We start from the raw sequence: 20,377 nt of genomic DNA, 5'->3' as shown, positions 1-20,377 counted from the left end.
TTGGAATCTGTGCTAAAAACACATCCTAAAATTGTTGCAATATGAGGTACCTCTTGAATATTTCTACATCCTCAACATCCTTACCCTTGTCACTGGAAACATGAAATGCAAACATAACACACCCTTTTCTGCAATTTCTCTTAGCTTACATAGATGTGACCATCCTCACTGATGTAGGATTATTCTTCCCCTACAAGATTCTCTTCTCCCCATTATCACCCAGGCACTCAATAGCCTTGTCATGGCAATCTACCTTGGTTTAGTGAATATACAACCAATTCATACCTAAAAGCATACTATACAATTCCAATGGAAGTACATTCAAATGTGTTGTTGTAGGCATACCATCCAACTCAAATGCACAAGATCTTACCCAATGATGAACTACCTTCTTCGTACATGTAGCCAACTACACCAACCAAGACTTTGTATGCACTTCTTTTCTCAAGCCACACTTATCCATCAGTCAACATTAACATAACTATAATTAGATCCAATATCATTCAAAATAGAAATAACTTGATCACAAAGCTTACTGTCCATCTCAATGATAGATGCCTAATGATCTAGCTTCCTATTGTCCACAATTGCATAAATGCAAGGAATACTATGACCAACATCCCCAACTGTGTGCGCCTCCTGAACACTATAGATCTAAGGCCTACCTCTTTGGTACAATTTACAATACTTCTTATGACGATCTTTGCCACATATCCAACACTACAATGATGCTCTACTATCACCTCTAGTCTGTTGCTCTCTAGGCTATGACACATGTCCCTTCTTAACTGCACTAAACTTCGTGTAAGGAGAAACTTTTTCCTTCTCACCCGAATCTTGAGGTCTTCCCTGCTTTAGTGGCCATTTTGCTTTTACTTTCTCATTTCCCTTCAAGTCACGTTTAGGCTCAAATTTTCGCTTTGGCTGCTCATAACAATTCTTCAATTTAAGGATGGATTCGTATAACGATCTAGGCCCATCAAACTCAATCCGGTCTCTATATGTTGTTGGCATCCCACTGATGAATCTATAAATCTTAGCCTTCTCATCCTTGAGATATGCCACATAGCTCAACAACTCTAAGAATTTGCTAGTATACTCATCATTTGTCATAGAAACCATCTTCAGCTCATAAAAATCCTTAGCTCCATCACCATAATACCTCTCCGGCAAGTGATTCTTCTTGAAGAGCCTCTCAACCTCATCCAAAATCAAGTCATCCTCCCAAATACCCTTTAAATTATTTACATGCTCCCACCAGATATCCTCTTTCCATTTAAGGATGAAAGTGGTTATCTTAGCTTTCATTTTCTCTAAATAGCTATGCAATATGAAGAATTTCTTCATCCCAAGCAACCATGCCTATGCATCTTTTGGCTTCTTCATCTCTCCATCAAATGTAGGAGGCTTCACCTTCTTGAACTCCTCATGTAAATACTCCCTCCTCCTATAAGGATGCTGGCGGTGACGACTGTAATGATGTCTCCTGTATGAGGAACTAGAATGATTCACATACATACCAGTCTTCCTATTAGGTGTATCCAGTGATCTACCACCTTTGACTATGTCCCCTCTATCCAATTTGTATCCAAACCAAGATCTTCTACCATAGGGTCCATTATTTTTCTATTCCTACCGTTAACTCATTCTCATTTTTCCTTGTTTCTGGAACTTTGACAAGATTTGAAGGATTGTTGCACTAACCTCTACCTGCTTCTCCTAAGCCATTGTAAGTCTTTCCTGAGCCTCAACCAATTTTTCATCATCTTCTTTGAAACTTCTGATCTCTGCCCTCAAGCTCCCTAATGTATCTGCTATACCAGGAGAATACTCTTCTCCTCACTGCCAAACTGATCTGTAGGAAGTGTCACATGAAATGTAGTCTATCATTTTGCTTGTCATCATGAATTCTCTTCTTCTTATAGTATACCATGTCAAATAACCAAATCCATACCTTAGTGATGTTCAGGGGAGGCTTATCTCATTTGCAATATCATTCCACATTAGCATGTACATGTATAATCATAAGCATATACATATAACAACACAAAAACATCATGCATGAACATATCAACTATATACCATAACCTCATGCATGACAACCATAACCTTGACAACATCATACTTACCCAAAGAGAGTGAAACCACACTTTGATACCACCTTGTGGTATCAAATATGACCCAAAGAGAGCACAACCTGTTATGATACCCCTCTATAATGATGTCACCTCTCACATCTACCCACTTTTCACTAGCTTACTCGGGGTAAACATGAGATGAAGGGCTACTATGATAAGACTCAACCTCCTAGATGACCATAAAGAAATGGAGTCGACACAACTAGACCCTACAAACTTCCCTTAGGTGCCACAGGACCCCCAGGAGTAACCCAACCCCTCCAGGTGTTCAATCCCATAGACAACTCACCTTTTACCTGACCTAGAGCCTCAGTCACTCCCTTTCCAAGGCCTCCATGTGACTATGGGTTCCTAGTTTCTCCCATAGGCTTGCATCAGTGTGCATGTGGCCTTTTTTTGCCAATGTTGAGTTAATGATTGTGAAAATTAACGCTATTTTCCAGGGCTGGGGCTTAGCCTCTTTCCATAAAGCTATGAAAATTCCACAACTCATAAAATACATGAAGAAAATGCTTGTAAAACAAAAACTAGAACTAGGACTTGACCTGGCCATCCCCAACTGAGATTGACATTATGTCAAACACCTGGTAAATATGAAACCTACAGATAATGAATGCAAGTCTGAACATAAGGGTATGAAAGCTCATATGAGGTTTAACAAGAAGGGTCTCTACCTTCTCACATTACCTATAGTAAATTCAATTAGGTCTTGCATTCATTATTCGTTCAGTTACAAGTAAAAACATGAATAGAGCAATGACTAAGATTTGTTATATAACCATGCTTATAACCATCATAGAACTAGATAAATAACAATAAGAGAACAACCATTAAAGCCACATAATAACCAATACAGTTCCTTACCAAAAGCAAGAGAAACTTAGGTTTTATTAACTATAGGCAATTACCAACTGGTTTTGAGACTTCCACGTTCCACTTGATCATAGATTGGCTGAGCCAAATATCTCTTCAACTAATCACCCCCGTGCCATATTCCAAGCATGAATGTGGGTTCTCATGGAATAAACCAATCAAAAGATAGCCAAGGGAATCCAAAGGTTAAATGACCTCCACCCTCTCCATATCATGATCACACCTAAACTGGTGTCGAGATCACAAAACTGAACCGAGCTTGGATGTCTCATAATTTATTCACCATCCTTAAGGAATTTCCCTGTCTCCACCCTCAGGATTTAGCATGTATCCAACCATTACTAGTTAAGGGATTCCTAGGCCTTTGGCAATTTTCTTGAGACCACCTCACCCAGGATTCTGAAACCATATCGCAATCCAAAGCTCAAACTCAGAACAATACCATCACATCATGGCTATCTAGAAATGGAAAGGTGAGGCTAAAATCCACTGCCAAATCCTAGCAAAATCCATGCCAATGAAAACAAAATAACCACATACCAACATGCACATACCATGCATGTCAAAACCAGCTAGGAAATCGCACATGTAATCTGTTACCTGCAAGTATTCCTGTTGAATATGCTTGATCCTTTCCTTCCTTTTCTTTCCTTGCCCTTCTTTTCTTTTCCTTTCCTTTCCTTGCTTGCTTACTTTCTTTATCCTCTTGGTGCTTTCTCCTCTTTGAGACAAATTCTAACACTAAACTGATAAAAGGCTACCAACTAATGCTTTGAGGTCTTTTTGTTGATAAGGACTCTAAATCCTTGGATAAAGAAATATTCTACCAAAATAGAGCCCTTCAAAGGTCCCACAAGAAATGCTCTACGAAAATATAGATCTTCAAAGGTCCCACTTGGCCACAACCCCAGCGTCGGCTCTAAGATAATTTATCCACCCATCGACCACACCTGTGCAATTTTTAAATAAGATGTCAAAAAATGCATGGCACCTCTTGTAAAGCCCTGCCCTGCGATGTCTATTAGGAGAAAGAAACAAGTATTGTTGAGAGGTGGCGAGGGAGACCAGGATGGTGTATTGTGATCCATAAATAATCGATTTGCATGATGATCACCACTGTAGATGACAAGTGACCGATTTAGAAGATAGTATGAATAACGTACACTTAAATCAATCTCTACGTTAGAGGGACAAATTAGACAATGCATAAAATAGTCTTGAGGAATTTACAGAACGACTAGAGTAAATGCAAGTAATGCATGCGCCCTCGTTAAGACATTCAATTAGAGATATTATTGTACTTTCTTTGGAGATAATATTGATATAAGGAAATGTAAACACTTAGTTTTTCTGAGTCTAATAAAGGGCAGTACTATATTTGAAAAGCGTATGGTCCTCGAGAGTAGAAAACACTTAGTTTTGTAGAGTCTAGGACAAAGTCATTCTATATTTAAAACGCACTTGAGTTTAGCTTGGCAAAATTTATAATCCAATGTTGAATAAGAGGCATTCAGAGAAAATAAAAATGGATTATGCAAAGATGAGGGAGAACTACATGCGGGGTAATAATAATTTTTATATTGTTAATGACGATATAATGGTGAGGAGGAGGTAGCCATTTGTGACACATTTTACAGGGTGTTAGTCCTGCAGTGGAGAATTTTTGGAAGGAGATGGAGAGGGCCTTGAACTTTTTAGATGATGAGGTGCTAAAAAACTGTGGCTTCGGACATGATAATATCTAGTCTTCCCATGTAAACCTTGTTCAATCATATTATTTCCCATGGCCCAAAATCTGTAATTTTTTCTGCTTTATTTTTATAGTTTTGTAGGTAATATGATAGTCCCCATCATTTTATAGGGAATGAATACTATATTATATAAGAAATGATGCACATCAATGAAATATATGATTGTATGCGCCGATTTATCTAAGGTCAAGGTTGTTTTTATTTTTGAATAATTGTCTTTGCGTTCTACCCCCTGTGCTGGTTATGTTTATTTTGATGAGTGTATGCCCAAAATCAATTATTATGGATGATGTTACATTGATGGATGTATGGCGTAATTCAAACATTATGAATGATTTTCTAGTAGTCAGGATTATCTATCCTTGGAATCAATCTCCGACTACCTTCTTGATCGACTGCCCCACCTCATTACCCACCATCCCCCTACCTTTCATCATTCGAATGTCGACCCGACAACCTCAAACCATTTCTCTAAGAACCTCCTCCGCCTTCCGCAGCTCTTCAGTTCCTTGATCGAATGCTTATCAGTTTATTGAAGAAAAGCCAAAGTTATAAAGACAAAATGCATTGTATCGCCAATTTGGAGGTCCGTTCGATAGATTCCCCATTTTTGAGTGCCCATAGCTGGTTACAATAGGAATTATTTCAATAGCCTAACGTTAAAATCGAGCTAGAATATCGGTAATTAGCATTCTTGGAGATTTTCAACATGTTAGAATGTCTCAACATGGTAGTGAGTCTGTTGTACAAACATATTTTAACTTGCTAGACTGGCTTCACAATCACAATAATAAATTTATGAGTTTGTTGTACACGAGTTTGTTGTACACAAATTTTTGGTCAGAGTATTCTAGTTATTTTATTTTTTGGATCTATATTTTATCAAAATCAGTGATCACAATGAAAATCTGGATCTATATTTTATCAAAATCAGTGATCACAATGAAAATCAATGAATATAACTAGTATAAATTCATTTTAAGTAGGGATATAATTTTAAAACATATTTTTTTTTTAAATAATTTATATTTAGAACAAGCGTCAACTGAATTGAAAGATGGAAAAACTTGCACATCATCCATACTCGGCTGTAGATTAAACCTCTAAGCATAAAAATAATAAAATAAATAAATAAATGAAAGAGTTAAACAAATATTTTAAACTTGTTAGCCTTTAGAATACTAGATTGGTCGGAAATACTCATAATTTATGATTTTTTCAATAATATTTGATTTGTAAGAAATACTTCTTAACTTATCATATATCATCTCTGTTGGGTATTTTTGTAGGGGAAAATACCAAAAACCAAATAAACAAACACACAGAGGCAATGCTCTGTTTCTACCCTTCCAGGATCTTTTGTGCAGAAGAAGACTTAAAAAAAATCACAGAGAGACAGAGTATTTCACCACCATAAAAACATTATGTTCATTAAGACCTGATACAAAGATTTACCATTGTAAAATCCCTTTTATATTCACTGCTGTGAAAAACAACTTACTGCTGTGATAAAAGTTTACATAAGTTTACTGCTGTAAATAAAAATTACACAGGCTTACAAAAATCGCTCCACCATTTTTTTTATGCACTGCTTGTGCAAAACCACACATGGTTTTTGCTATTCCAAAAAAATTACATCACCTGGTTCTTCTCATTTTACACACTGCTGTGTGTTTTTCTTTTACTGCTCCATCAATCTTTTTACGCTGCTGTGAACTCACTCTGTCTCCTCCCATGTGCGATGCGTGTAAAATAAAATTCAACACACTCAAAACATAAACTTATTACATACGACCTTTTTTTAATACATGCCGTATAAAAAAAATATATAAAAAACATATATTATACGTGCCCATACTTATATTAAAAGCATCTACCTAAAAACTACGAACAACACATAAATTCATTAAATTCTTTCATACGGCGGTCAACCCATAAGTCTTTTACTCCACGCATGAGTTTTAATTTGATGTAGGCCCGTGTGCAGGTTTAATCAATCAACGGCTAAAAGGAGTGGAGCAGATCGAACGGCGGATAATGATATCGGAAGGCCAACAAGTGCTGAACATTAACCTCCGAGAAAATGACGTTGCGTTACGTTAGGGCTGAACCACGTGTCAGCTCCAAATTGTATCGGAGCTCCTTGCCGGATTATTCCTTCTGCCAGAAATCAACCCGAGAGCTTTCCGGCGAGGTTTATTGACCGGTTTCTGGCAGCTGCGTTGAAATTAGATTTCAACACTCCCCTTTAATTTCAACAGCTGGGCATTCGGTCATACCCAGACACTTTCTCAAAAATTCAAAGCTCTTCTGATCAAGTGGCTTTGTCAAGATGTCTGCAACCTGTTCTTGAGTCCTGCAATGTTCTAGGACAATTTCTCCATTGTTCACCAATTCTCTGATGTAGTGAAACCTGGTATCAATGTGTTTCGTTCTCTTATGAAACACTGAATTCTTTGACAATGCAATAGCTGAGTTATTGTCACAAAAGATCACTGTCGCTTTTGCCTGCTCTTGGCCTAAGCTTCTCAACATTCTTCTCATCCACACTGCTTGACATGCTGCTGCTGTAGCTGCCACATATTCAGCCTCTGCTGTAGACAATGCTACAATGGACTGCTTCTTAAAAGCCCATGAAATGGCTCCTGAACCCATATGAAATACATAACCGGAAGTGCTCTTCCGATCATCTACACTTCCAGCCCAATCGCTGTCTGTGTATCTAACCAAATCTGAATGTTCTGAGGCATGATATAAAATTCCAAACATTTTGGTGCCTTTGACATACCTCAAAATTCTTTTTGCTGCCTGCCAATGTGCCTCCTTTGGCCTCTCCATGAATCTGGAAATCAAACTAACAGCATACATTAAATCAGGCCTAGTAGCTGTTAAATACATAAGGCTGCCTACAATACTTTTATACAAACTAGGATCAAAATCCTTGCTGCTGTCCTCTCTGCTGAGTTTTAATCCCATTACTGTGGGAGTGATGGCTGCCTTGCATTCTTGCATGTTAAATCTGTTCAATACTTGATTTACATATCTAGCTTGTGAGATAAATATTCCTTTTTCATTTTGATCTACTTCTATGCCTAAGAAGTATCTCAAGAAACCCATATCAGTCATTTCAAATTCCTTTTTCATGACTGATTTAAAATTCTTAATGAGCTGATCATCATTACCTGTGAAAATCACATCATCAACATACAAAACAACAATTAAAATTTTACCATCCTTTTCCTTGATGTAGACTGTGGGTTCTCCTTCACATTTGTCAAATTCATTATCTAATAGATATGAATCTATCCTGCTGTACCATGCTCTTGGTGCTTGCTTCAGCCCATAAAGAGCCTTCTTCAATTTGCACACTTTGTGCTCTTCTCCTTTCTTCTCATAGCCGAGAGGCTGTTCAACATAAACCTCTTCCATTAACACTCCATTTAGGAATGCTGACTTCACGTCCATTTGGTAGACTTTCCATTTGTTTTGAGCTGCTATGGACAGCACTGCTCTCACGGTTTCCATTCTTGCAACCGGTGCGAAAGTCTCCTCATAATCTCTCCCATACTGCTGCTTGTAGCCTTTGATAACCAGCCTTGCCTTGTGCCTTTCAATCTTGCCTTCAGCATTGCTCTTGGTCTTGTAGACCCATTTTACACCAATGACTTCTTTGCATTTTGGTAACTCAACCAAATCCCATGTTTTGTTTCTCTCTATGGCATTCATCTCCTCATCCATAGCTTCTATCCATTTCCTATCTTTAATTGCATCTTCGAAATGAATAGGATCATCAACATGACAATACAAGGCAAATAAGGAATTCATTCCTTCATCATAAATATCACTTAGATTTCTAAATTTCTTACCTCGTTCACTTGGTGTGCAAGTGCTTGAAGATGCACTTGAATTTCCTCCTTGTGGTGTGCTTGGAGAAGCACTCTCATTGATCCTCAATGGTGTCCCTTGCTGTCCTTGTGTTGGCGCTGCTATTTGGGGATGTATTTCAGCCACCTCCTCTTCATCTTCATCATGAGACAAACAGTTCTTGACATTCACCGTTTTCTCTATGCTTCCTCTTCTATGAATTGAACATCTCTGCTTACAAAGAACTTCTTGGTAGATGGAATGTACAGCCTGTAGGCTTTGGATTCCTCACTGTATCCAATGAAGATGCATTTCTCCCCTTTGCTGTCCAACTTCCTCCTTAGCTGATCTGGTATGTGTGCATAGGCCACACATCCAAAAACTCTCATGTGGGTGACTCCTTGCTTTCTCCCACTCCATGCCTCTTCTGGCACTTTGTTCATGACTGCTTTTGTAGGACACCTGTTCAATATATAAACTGCACAATGTACAGCTTCAGCCCAATACTCATTCGGCAAATGCTTTGCCTTCAGCATGCTCCTTGCCATCTCCATGATGGTTCTGTTCTTCCTTTCAGCAACTCCATTTTGCTGTGGGGTGTACCGAGTTGTGAACTGTTTATGTATTCCATTTTCTCTACAAAACTTTAGGAATTCATTTGAGATATACTCACCTCCTCTATCAGTTCTCAATACTTTTATGTGCAGCCCGCTTTGGTTCTCCACAAGTGCTTTGAAATTTTGGAATTTCTCAAAGACTTCACTTTTGTTTTTAAGGAAATATATCCAAGTCTTCCTTGTCAAATCATCAATGAATGTTAAGAAATATAGGCTGCCTGCTAATGATGGAGCTTGCATTGGTCCACACAAATCTGAGTGGATAATCTCTAAGGGTGTCTTTGCCCTTATGCTCTTCCCTGATGGAAAACTTTCTCTGTGTTGTTTTCCCAAAATGCAGCCTTGACATAGGCTGTCCGGTTTCTCTATCAATGGTAATCCCTTTACCATTCCTTTTCTGCTCAATAAGTTTAGACCTCCAAAATTTAGATGCCCGAATCTCAAGTGCCATAACCAGTTCTCATCCTTTGGCACGCTTTGGAAGGCCTCTTGGGTGACTGCTGCCATTTCCCTTTTGTTCTTCATGTCTGCCCTGATCCGGAGAGGGAACATCTTGTTCCTTGTCATCTTCACTTCAGCAATGCATCTTTTGCTGGGTGGTATGTCCATGATGGTGCACACATCATTTTCAAAGTAAACATTGTAACCCTTTTGGATAAGCTGTCCAATACTCAATAGGTTACATCTCATTCCGGGGACATAGTAGACATCTGCTATGATTTTCCTTTCTCCTTGTTTTGTAAATATTTTTATCTCCCCTTTTCCCATAACAGACACTTTACAATCAGTTCCTAGTGTGACTTCTGATTTCAAATTCCGATTTAAGGCTGAAAAGAGGGCAATGTTTCCTGTCATATGGTTGCTGCAACCTGAGTCTAAAAACCATATGTCCTCACTATGTGTTTCAGCCATGTTACAAGCTAACAGGACATTGTCTTGACTGCTGTTTTCTCTTGTAACATTTGCATTTTGTCTGTTGTTCTTATCATGCTGTTTCTTTCTACAATCACTAGCATAATGTCCATACTTTTTGCAATAATAGCATTGAACATTAGATTTATCATACCTCTGTCCTTGAGCATGATGTTGTCCTCCTTGTTGGCTGCTGCCTTGACCTTGGTTCTGATTTGTATTGCTCCCTCTTCCTTGTGCATTTGATGGGTTGTTCCTTCCACCTCTGTTCTGGCTTCTGCCTCTTCCTCTTCTGTTTCCTCTGCCTTGACCTCTTCCTCTTCCAAAGGACATCTGGGTCTTGAAGGCTTGCTCAAGGGATGAGTTTTCATTCCTACTCAACCTCTGCTCATGTGTTATCAGTGATGCATGTAGCTCATCAACTGAATAGTTTGAGAGATCCTTTGTCTTTTCGATGGTGGTGACTATGGCATCAAACTTTGAGGGTAAGACCCTCAATATTTTCTCCACAATCCTTCTATCTTCAATAGTTTCTCCATGAGTTCTCATTTGTGTGATTACACCAATCACATGAGTGAAGAATGAGTCAATGTTATCTGACTCCTTCATGCACAGATTCTCAAAGTCCTTTCTCAGCAATTGTAGTTTTGTTGTCTTCACTATCTCCATGCCTTGATAAGCTGTCTTAAGGGTTTGCCATGCTTCATTTGCTGTCTTAGCTGCTGCTAACCTTGGAAACACACTCTGGTCTACTGCTAGATACAACAACATACGGGCTTTTGAATCCTTCTTTCTATTGCTCTTCAGCTGATCTCTCTCTCCCTGAGTTAGTGCATTGAACTCAGTTTCATCTGCTGGTTCTTCAAAACCTTCCTCAACTATTTCCCATAAGTCTTGAGAGGCAAACAGGGCTGTCATGGTTATTGCCCAGTAGTCATAGTTTTTCCCATTAAACTGTGGGAGCTGGGTGTTAAACAAACCCATACCAGTGCTTGTGCTGGCCATTCCTTGTATTCTGATCTATGCCTCTAAATCCTTGACTGTGTGTTTAAAACAAATCACTGCTTCTTCAGCAACACAAAAAAAACTTTTTGGAATACCTGAATCTTTTGTTGACTGTCTTCTGTCTGCCTGAGAAGTTTTGCTGCAGCAACAACCTTCTCCCTTCAGCTTCTTTAACTTCTTTAAAGAGCCTAAACCAACTCTGATACCACTGTTGGGTATTTTTTGTAGGGGAAAATACCAAAAACCAAATAAACAAACACACAGAGGCAATGCTCTGTTTCTACCATTCCAGGATCTTTTGTGCAGAAGAAGACTTAAAAAAAATCACAGAGAGACAGAGTATTTCACCACCATAAAAACATTATGTTCATTCAGACCTGATACAAAGATTTACCATTGTAAAATCCCTTTTATATTCACTGCTGTGAAAAACAACTTACTGCTGTGATAAAAGTTTACATAAGTTTACTGCTGTAAATAAAAATTACACAGGCTTACAAAAATCGCTCCACCATTTTCTTTATGCACTGCTTGTGCAAAACCACACATGGTTTTTGCTATTCCAAAAATTACATCACCTGGTTCTTCTCATTTTACACACTGCTGTGTGTTTTTCTTTTACTGCTCCATCAATTTTTTTATGCTGCTGTGAACTCACTCTGTCTCCTCCCATGTGCGATGGGTGTAAAATAAAATTCAACACACTCAAAACATAAACTTATTACATACGACCTTTTTTTAATACATGCCGTATAAAAAAAATATATAAAAAAACATATATTATACGTGCCCATACTTATATTAAAAGCATCTACCTAAAAACTACGAACAACACATAAATTCATTAAATTCTTTCATACGGCGGTCAACCCATAAGTCTTTTACTCCACGCATGAGTTTTAATTTGATGTAGGCCCGTGTGCAGGTTTAATCAATCAACGGCTAAAAGGAGTGGAGCAGATCGAACGGCGGATAATGATATCGGAAGGCCAACAAGTGCTGAACATTAACCTCCCAGAAAATGACGTTGCGTTACGTCAGGGCTGAACCACGTGTCAGCTCCAAATTGTATCGGAGCTCCTTGCCGGATTGTTCCTTCTGCCTGAAATCAACCCGAGAGCTTTCCGGCGAGGTTTATTGACCGGTTTCTGGCAGCTGCGTTGAAATTAGATTTCAACAATCTCTCTCCTTCCGAGTTATGTGATCGATACTATATTTTGAAACATATATTTGCTGATTTAAATTGTAAAATCACTATCAAACAAAAGATCAGAGTGGATAGTATATAGGCATCCATTATCGAAATCACATTTGGCGATCATTACTTATGATATTTAGTCGATCATTCAAACATGAAACGTGAAGCATGCATCGTAATATCCACATACATTATTGTGTGTTTCGCTTTGAAGAATTACTTGTTATTTAATAAAATCATATCATTGTTTTGTTTAATAAAATCATTTTCTCATTGCATTGGTTAGTCAATAGACTTTGAAAGGGTTGCTTTGAATTTGAAACTAAGATATAAGAGCAATCAGACTTACCGGTTTAATAAATTTAAAATCCTTTTGAAACTTCAGGAAAGGAAAATAGTGGAGATGATGTTCTGATATCCAATTCATAGATCTATCTATCCCTTTTATAGATCATAGAGTTCGATCAGATATCACTCTCCCTATGATTGTGGTTTGGTAATAAGCATAGTTAGAACTCACATATAACATATTCATTAAAACCATTTTTGATTAGTTGGTAACAAGCTACCAACTTTTTTTATCTTCTTCCATTCTGGTCAATATGATATTAGAAGCTAGTGAAATCTATTTTGGAAAACAGAAAGCTTGACATGGGCTCGTGGATCTCAAATTTGTTGCAGAGAATGAGATTGGACAAGATGATACTAAATTTGGATCTAGTACCAGATCTAAACCAATGCATAAGATTTCCTCCATTTGTACTTGCCACATACTAATTGCAAGTAAGTCTTTGGATTCCTGCTGGAAGTGCCGATCAACAATGGATTTTTGCTCTGTTAAGCTCTGTCGATTCCTGGTTGAAGCATCTAAGAGTTATGCATCTAAATTTTGAGTTTTTTTGTATTTTACAATGTTTGAATGCATGTTAATACCATTAATTCCAATTTCACAAATCGAAGTTTCAAAGACATATTTCTTCGGTGTAACAAAATCTCATATGTTGAGAGATGTTGTTTTATTGTTTGCAAATTATGTAGAATATCTTCAGAAAATTAAGATGCTTTAGATGATAAGTACCTTTATTAATAGAATGGACTATGCCTTAATTCATTAAATGCAATAAGTGGGATCTATTCAATCTAACTTTACCTAGATTTGCACATAGCATCATCTATTGAGATATTGAGATATGAGACATCATTGTGTGCAAATTATTTGTAATGTTTGATTTACAAAACTTGGGTTTAATGATATGAATTTCAAGTAAGAAGGCATGGAGGGGTTTGATTTTTTCAATTTCAATTTTATGGACATAATACCTGTTTTGCAGGGGAGAAAATTTGGATATGGTGTTATTATTTTTCAATTTTTTGGATGATAATTATTGTATCGGTTTGTAGCGAAATGATATCTAGCAAGCCCTACTTTTTCAACGTACATTTTCTTATAATTGTATCAAATGAAGCTATCATAGGACACAATATGATAACACTATGTTATTTTTGACATGGTTTAATCTTTGAGCAATTTACAGTATGTGCCTATCAGAGAAATGGACATGTTAGATTCTAATCATCTGCATTTGTACATTTGGTTTTATATTTTTCATCATTGCATACAAAATTTAGAACAAACTAGTAGCGAAATACCTCGTATCAACAATTATAAAAGTGTGGTGAATCACCAAGGAAGAGAAGACTGCAACAGTTTTCATAGGAGAGTCCTTTGGAATTTTTAATCATTTAGTCTCCCTTTGTGAACTAACATGTAGAAAAACCTCTTGTTGATGGCCATTACACAGAGGGAAGGAAATCAATAAACATTTGACTCAGCTCATAGAATGGAGAATCATTGAACAAAGTGTATCTGATTCATTTCAAATTGGATTTTAAAAGCATAACGTAAATGAATGGATTGTTATTTTTAAATTGTGATATTTTTATTTTTATTCATGATCTTAGAATATTAATCAACTATTTGATTTTATTTGAAATTCAAATTTTAAAAGTAAACCTGGAAGAGGTCTACTATTTAACTTTACTCGTATCCTTCATATTCCAAAATCAACAATCTACCCTCACTCAAATTTACATGAATAATCCCATCTCTTCAAACTGTTGAAAACCCACCTCTTACCAACAACTTCCATGAGTGCCAATGGAAAATCCAGTAGGAAACACACCATCCTATCTCTTAACTCAGAATGGTCCCTTTATGTTAGGAACTTGCTTGATAAGATATAAATGGTTTCTAGTTACGCCGTAAGGCGTTCCCTCTGAGATAAAATTTCCTGTGGTCTTTGCTGTCATAGTTATCGTCCGTCTGATTTGATGTTAGACGATTCGAATAACTGCTACCATTGGATCAAATAGCCGGTTTCCATAATAACTTTTCAAACTACCTAGTGCTTGCCATACTCAAGGAACCATTGTTTCTCTCTTCGGCAACTGCAGAAACATGTCAGAGATTGAGGTGAAGGTGGAGCGCTATGGGGTGTGGAATTGAAGAGTTTTATTTTTTCAGTATTTCTGTGGGTAAATTAGCTGCAACTCCATTCGCTTCAGAATGCTGCCATCTTGATTTATGCAGGTTTATGGTTGAAAATTCTTTAAAATTGTCGAAGGCTTTGGAGTGGAAATTATGATTTTGAGGATTTTGAGCTGAAGCCCTAAGGAACTCTTCAAATTTGAAAATAGAGCTTGAAATACTACTGATCTGAAGCCAGGCGTGCTAATCTGGTGTAAAATTGTGTATATTTTGAATTCAGACCTTAAATAATGTTTATTCAAGGACGGACATTTTTCTCAGCAATCGTTTTAAAAGTTATGCATTGCTGATATTTAAATTTCTGTGCAGGCATGTGACCGCCTTAGTGAAACAAGTCTCGGGCAATTCAGCAGGTACTTTTGTTAAATAAATTGTTTGAATTCGGACCGAAGTATGAAAAAGAAACAACTAATCCGCCAAATCCGGACGAAATTTTAAAGGAATCTGCGTCTATTTCTTTGGTATTGCCACTATATTGAGTTTGCCATTTATTAAAAGCATTTTAGAACGGATAATTCCATTGCCACTATATTGTGATGTTTATTAAGGGGCATTTTCCGATTAACTGTATATAGATTGTATTAAGAGATACTCCAAAATCAGAATCAGCTTAGATATGTGAGAATTTTCGATTTTAAAATTTTGTAGAAAATAAAAATATTTTAAATGAAATATGTGTTTAAATTTTAATTTTTTTAAAAATATATGAAAATTTTATATTTATATTACATTTTTATTTTTTTTAAACTTATATAAATTTATAACAAGAAGCCCTATAAATTGAGAAAAAAACAAAAAAAAAAAAACTAGGTGTTGTATACATTGATGGAGAATCTTTATATACATAATAAAATTTTAAAATAAAAAATAGTCACACACTTTTTCACTGCATTTCCGAGCAAACTCCATTAAAACGCTTATGACACCGGGTAAGAAAGAAAGCACAATCCAAAGGTTTAGACCCCAGTGTCAAAATCTCTTAGAGTTACTCTGATCATAATTTTATACCAATTAGACTTCGAAAATGCAAAAAGAAGGTTTTTGTTTCATAGAAGAGTGAGTAAATGCGATGGTTCATTGTTGTAACATCGAAGCAACCTAGGATAAACATTAAGTTGTAATGCATTATTTGTTTATTGTTTAAACTATTGAGTGTCTCCTGAGTTGAGACGGAAAAACACTAAATTGATGGTGGGCAAAGGGAATTGTATTCGGTAGCCATTATTGCAGAATTGTATGAACACTACTATGATCGGAGCCAATACCCATTTGAACGTTCTTCAACCTACTATGTTTGATATGTTTAGCACTGTATAATTAGTTTTATGTGAGATTTAACTCTGTGTACTCCGCAATGAGAAGCCCAGCTTACTCTACCTTCAAACCCTTCGATATCATAAATTTTGATCTTAAATTCGCACAATCATTCGATGAATCCTTTCTCGTCCCTCTGGTGCATCTTCACAAACTTGATAAGAACATTTTTTCACACATAATAACAATATTAAAATCATTATATAAAAAAATTATTGATCATTGTGGAAACAAATAATTGATGACATTAAGTACAGAGAACTATAGAGCCGAACTCTGAGCAATTGAACCAGATTAATGTGTGACTGGACCTAGATGACGTGACCAAGAGTAGAGAATTAGGCGTTTCGGTAGAGTTTCTACATTACCAACCACTACAGCCAACCAGTTATATTTTCATTAATTATTAATCACGATACTTGTAAATAAACGGTTTCATTATATCCCACAATTTGGAGTGTAACGCACAGGCATCTATGTTTCAATGCGCTTTCATTTGTAATTTAATTTAATTTGATGTATGTTTCATAATGTCACGCATATGCAACCATGTTTCGATTTATTATATTTTTTTTAATATAATGGAAGTTGTAACGTTGAGCAAAACGTTCAACTTTCAGTTACATTCTAGAATAAAACGTTTCATTTATCCTCCCATTAACAGAATTGTTCAAGTGCATCTTTCTTTCTTCTTTCTTCTTTCTTCTTCTTTTCTTTTTTTTTGGTGTCATTCCACTTACTGTTTAATCAAGATAGGTGGCAATCCTTCTATCTTTTTTGTTTCTTTCCATTTTCTGTTAATTTGGATAGGTTGTAATTAAAAAACAGGAAAGTAAATTTTTAATAATATTTTTTGTAAATATTTAATTTAAAAATGATTTAATCATATGATTTACATATTCAAGAAAGTTAATAGTGTAAATTTTATCCATTGATATAATGATAACTACGAAAAATATACTGGGATCTTTAAATTTACATCGAACCATCAAATAATTAATTAAAAGAATGATTAAAATACTCAATTCCAATAGGAAAACTCCTAAAATATCAAATAAAAATAGTTTTATTTCACTGGTCTCTAAATTAAGGGTTGAAGAAGACGCTGAGGTGTTGGTAGAGGTCGAAGTGTTCGCTCTCTCAGACATATTGGTCAATAAAAGTATGCCAAGTGCGCAACTATTTCGGTCAATGCAATTTAAATAATAAAGCTGATGCACTTTATTGATTCTAATTACAGTGTATTTCTTGATTTATATTTGTTTGGGCATGCATTACTAAATTTTTATGTTGACCTACAAAATGCCAAAATTAGCAAGCAGGGATGATACAGATCTCAAACATGTGGACTTAGGGCTCTCTGATCCCTACAGAGCAAGAAGTTTGACTTAGAGTTTTGTTCCTCATGTCCGCATATGTGAATGCAATGCAGCCAAACTTTTGTCCCTTAAGGATGCATTCATTCATGAAAATGTAGGACATACAGTAGAGTGTCTGAGTTTTACATGCTTTCACCACGGGTTTGAGGTAGTATCCAACGCTGCTATTTATATGCTTAGGCATAAAAAAACACAACATGTTGTTGCTAGGCAACGGGCAAAAAGTGTTTTTTTAGTTTTTCCTATGTCATCTTTATGTTTCCATCCAATGTTAAATAGTTGTAAAGCAACTCCTCTCGGTATTCTTCCCAATCACGTTGCTGCTAACATATTTAAATATTTCGTTAGCATTTATATGAGAATTCACCATTACAATATTTAACTTATGAGTAAAATATGAAAGAGGAAGAAGTAGTGACTTAGTCTTTTTTTTTTTTTAATTAACATTTTCATATAAAATGGAATACTTAATTATGTCGTAAGTGTTGAAATCGTAATTTCAACGCAGTGGCAACATCGCCAGAATCCGTTCAGCTTACACGCCTGGAACTTCTCGGACCAGCTTTCCGATGAAGGAATAATCCGGCAAGGAGCTCCGAGAAAATATGGAGCTGACACGTGGTTTACCACTGACGTAACGCAACGTCATTTTCTCGGGCGTTAAAGTTGGGCAGCAAACTGTCTTCCGATATTTATTACCGCCGTCCGATCTGCCTGTTCATCCTCCACCGTCGATCTCTGAAGCTGCATACGGGCCTGCAGCGAATTAATTTTGCGTGGAGTGGAAGTCTTTTTGTTGACCGCCGAGAATGGAAGAATTAATGGTTGGTCGTAGTGTTTTGTTGGAGGCCCTTTAATATGGGTATGGGCACATACGTATTTATGTTTTTTATATGTTTTATATATTTTTATATATATACGTTGTCATAAAAGTATACGGTGTGGAGTTTTTAGATAGTGCGTGCTGTAGTCTTTATTTAGGTGTGCCCGTGAGCAAAAAGGTTAAGTCATGTTTTTTTTGTTGTGGTATTTTGTGGCTGTGGGAGCATATAGTGATGTGCGCGTTTATGGTGATGAGTAATGTGCCTGCGCACAACTCTTTTATGTAATGGTGTTATGTGGTGGCTACGCACAGTGTGTGCGATTTTTGTAAATGCACAGCAGTGCATAAAAACCAGTTGCCAGTTGCTCATTGTAATAAAGAGGGTGTAGTGTGAAAGAAGAAAATGCACAGTAGTGCATGAAGAAAAGAAACGAAGTGGAGCGCATGTGTTTTGAGTAAGTTTTTTTATAGGTTGGATTTGCATTGAAATGCAAATGAAAAGAGCGCTCAGGTATTTTTTTGAGATTGTGAATGTAATGTAAAGATTACTGTATGTGTAAAATATTTTTACAGCAGTATGTGTAAAAATAGTTTTACACCAGCAAATGTAAAAATGGGTTTTACTGCAGTAAACCCAGCACAGTAATTTCTCAGGTGAAAACAGAGTTTTTGATGGGTGAAAGTAATTTTGGTGAATCCCTCTCAGCAAAGAGGAAGACATATGTATCAGGCCTTTATATTTTAATGAATGGGAATGATTTTATGGCTGTGTAATACTCTGTTCAGTCAATTTTTATTAAAAGGCTTCCCTGTGCAAAAGGTCCTGTGAACAGTGGAAACAGAGCATTGTCTCTGTGGTGTTAATGTTTGTTTGGTTTTGGTATTTTCTCCATTCGAAAAATACCCAACAGTAAGACGTTTCTTTTTGAAATCAATTGCCCTAGCCGCCATCGTGTCCTATTGTTCATTATGCCGTAAGGCGTTTCCTTTTGAAATCAATTGCCCTAGCCGCCATCGTGTCCTATTGTTCACCGTAGATTGGTGGTGTTAGACGATTGAACGAATTTTGAAAACTGAAATAAAAAACCGGGGAGAGAAGGGGCAGGTAAAGCGGTTCGGTATGACTCTGAGTCCCTTCATTGTGTGGGTTCGCATAGCACTTGCTAGGTATCAATTACCAGTTCGCGGAAGAGAATCTTAGAGCTAAGAGCGGGCTGCTCCTGGAATCGAACCCTGTTCGCAAGAATTCCCAAAGATCCATATGACCGAGCCATTGCTCGTTTCTGGGCTGCCTTTGCAGATGATAAGGTAATTTAGTTCATTCTTAGTAATCGCCTGCATTCGTATCTCATTGATCCTTTCCTTATCTGCTATTTATGTCTTGGAAAGTTAAAAATATTATTTTGCTATTCAATAACCAGTGCTTTGCAGGAAAACCGTATTTTGGAGGGGATCAGATCGGGTTGCTTGACATCGCATTGGGTGGCTTGTCAGCGATTATCAAAGGCCTCGAGAAGGCTACCGATATCATTTTAATAGATCCAGAGAAAATGCCATTGCTGAGCGCATGGATGGATCGATTCTGTAAATCCGATGGACTGAAAGAAGTGATGCCTGATTTTGCGAAGCAGCCGGAATTTATGTCCACTGTCATTCCGCTGTTCAATGTGCGTTGATTAGGAATGTAACAGAAACCATAATGAAAAGGAAGCGTTGATATAGAATGTAATAGAAACCAGAATGAAATGCAATTAATTTTTTGGAAAGATCCTTTATAGCTAGCATAAAGTGTTGCATAAAATACAAAACTTGTAAAGAGTAATTTTATACGGGACCTTGCTGCATTTTGGAAAACAATCCGGAATGTGAATGGTTCTCAGGACCATTTCTGGGCTTCAAATTCTGTTGTTGGTTCAATATTATGAGTTATCTCGGAACCATTTTTTTTAAATAAA

At 36.7% G+C, this 20,377-nt stretch overlaps 1 pseudogene; it reads left to right on the top strand.

Annotated features, from left to right (window-relative positions):
• The first annotated feature begins 1,455 nt into the window (after positions 1-1,455).
• On the top strand, positions 1,456-20,098 carry LOC149160485 (glutathione S-transferase U17-like; annotated as a pseudogene).
• The last annotated feature ends 279 nt before the right edge of the window (positions 20,099-20,377 follow it).

Source organism: Pinus tabuliformis, chromosome 5_2 (assembly GCF_031772625.1).
Source record: "Pinus tabuliformis cultivar Carrire ecotype Pingquan chromosome 5_2, CPIR1, whole genome shotgun sequence".
Classification (NCBI taxonomy): Eukaryota; Viridiplantae; Streptophyta; class Pinopsida; order Pinales; family Pinaceae; genus Pinus; species Pinus tabuliformis.
The sequence above is the reverse complement of the archived record's forward strand: the minus strand, read 5'-3'. Positions and strand labels throughout refer to the sequence as shown.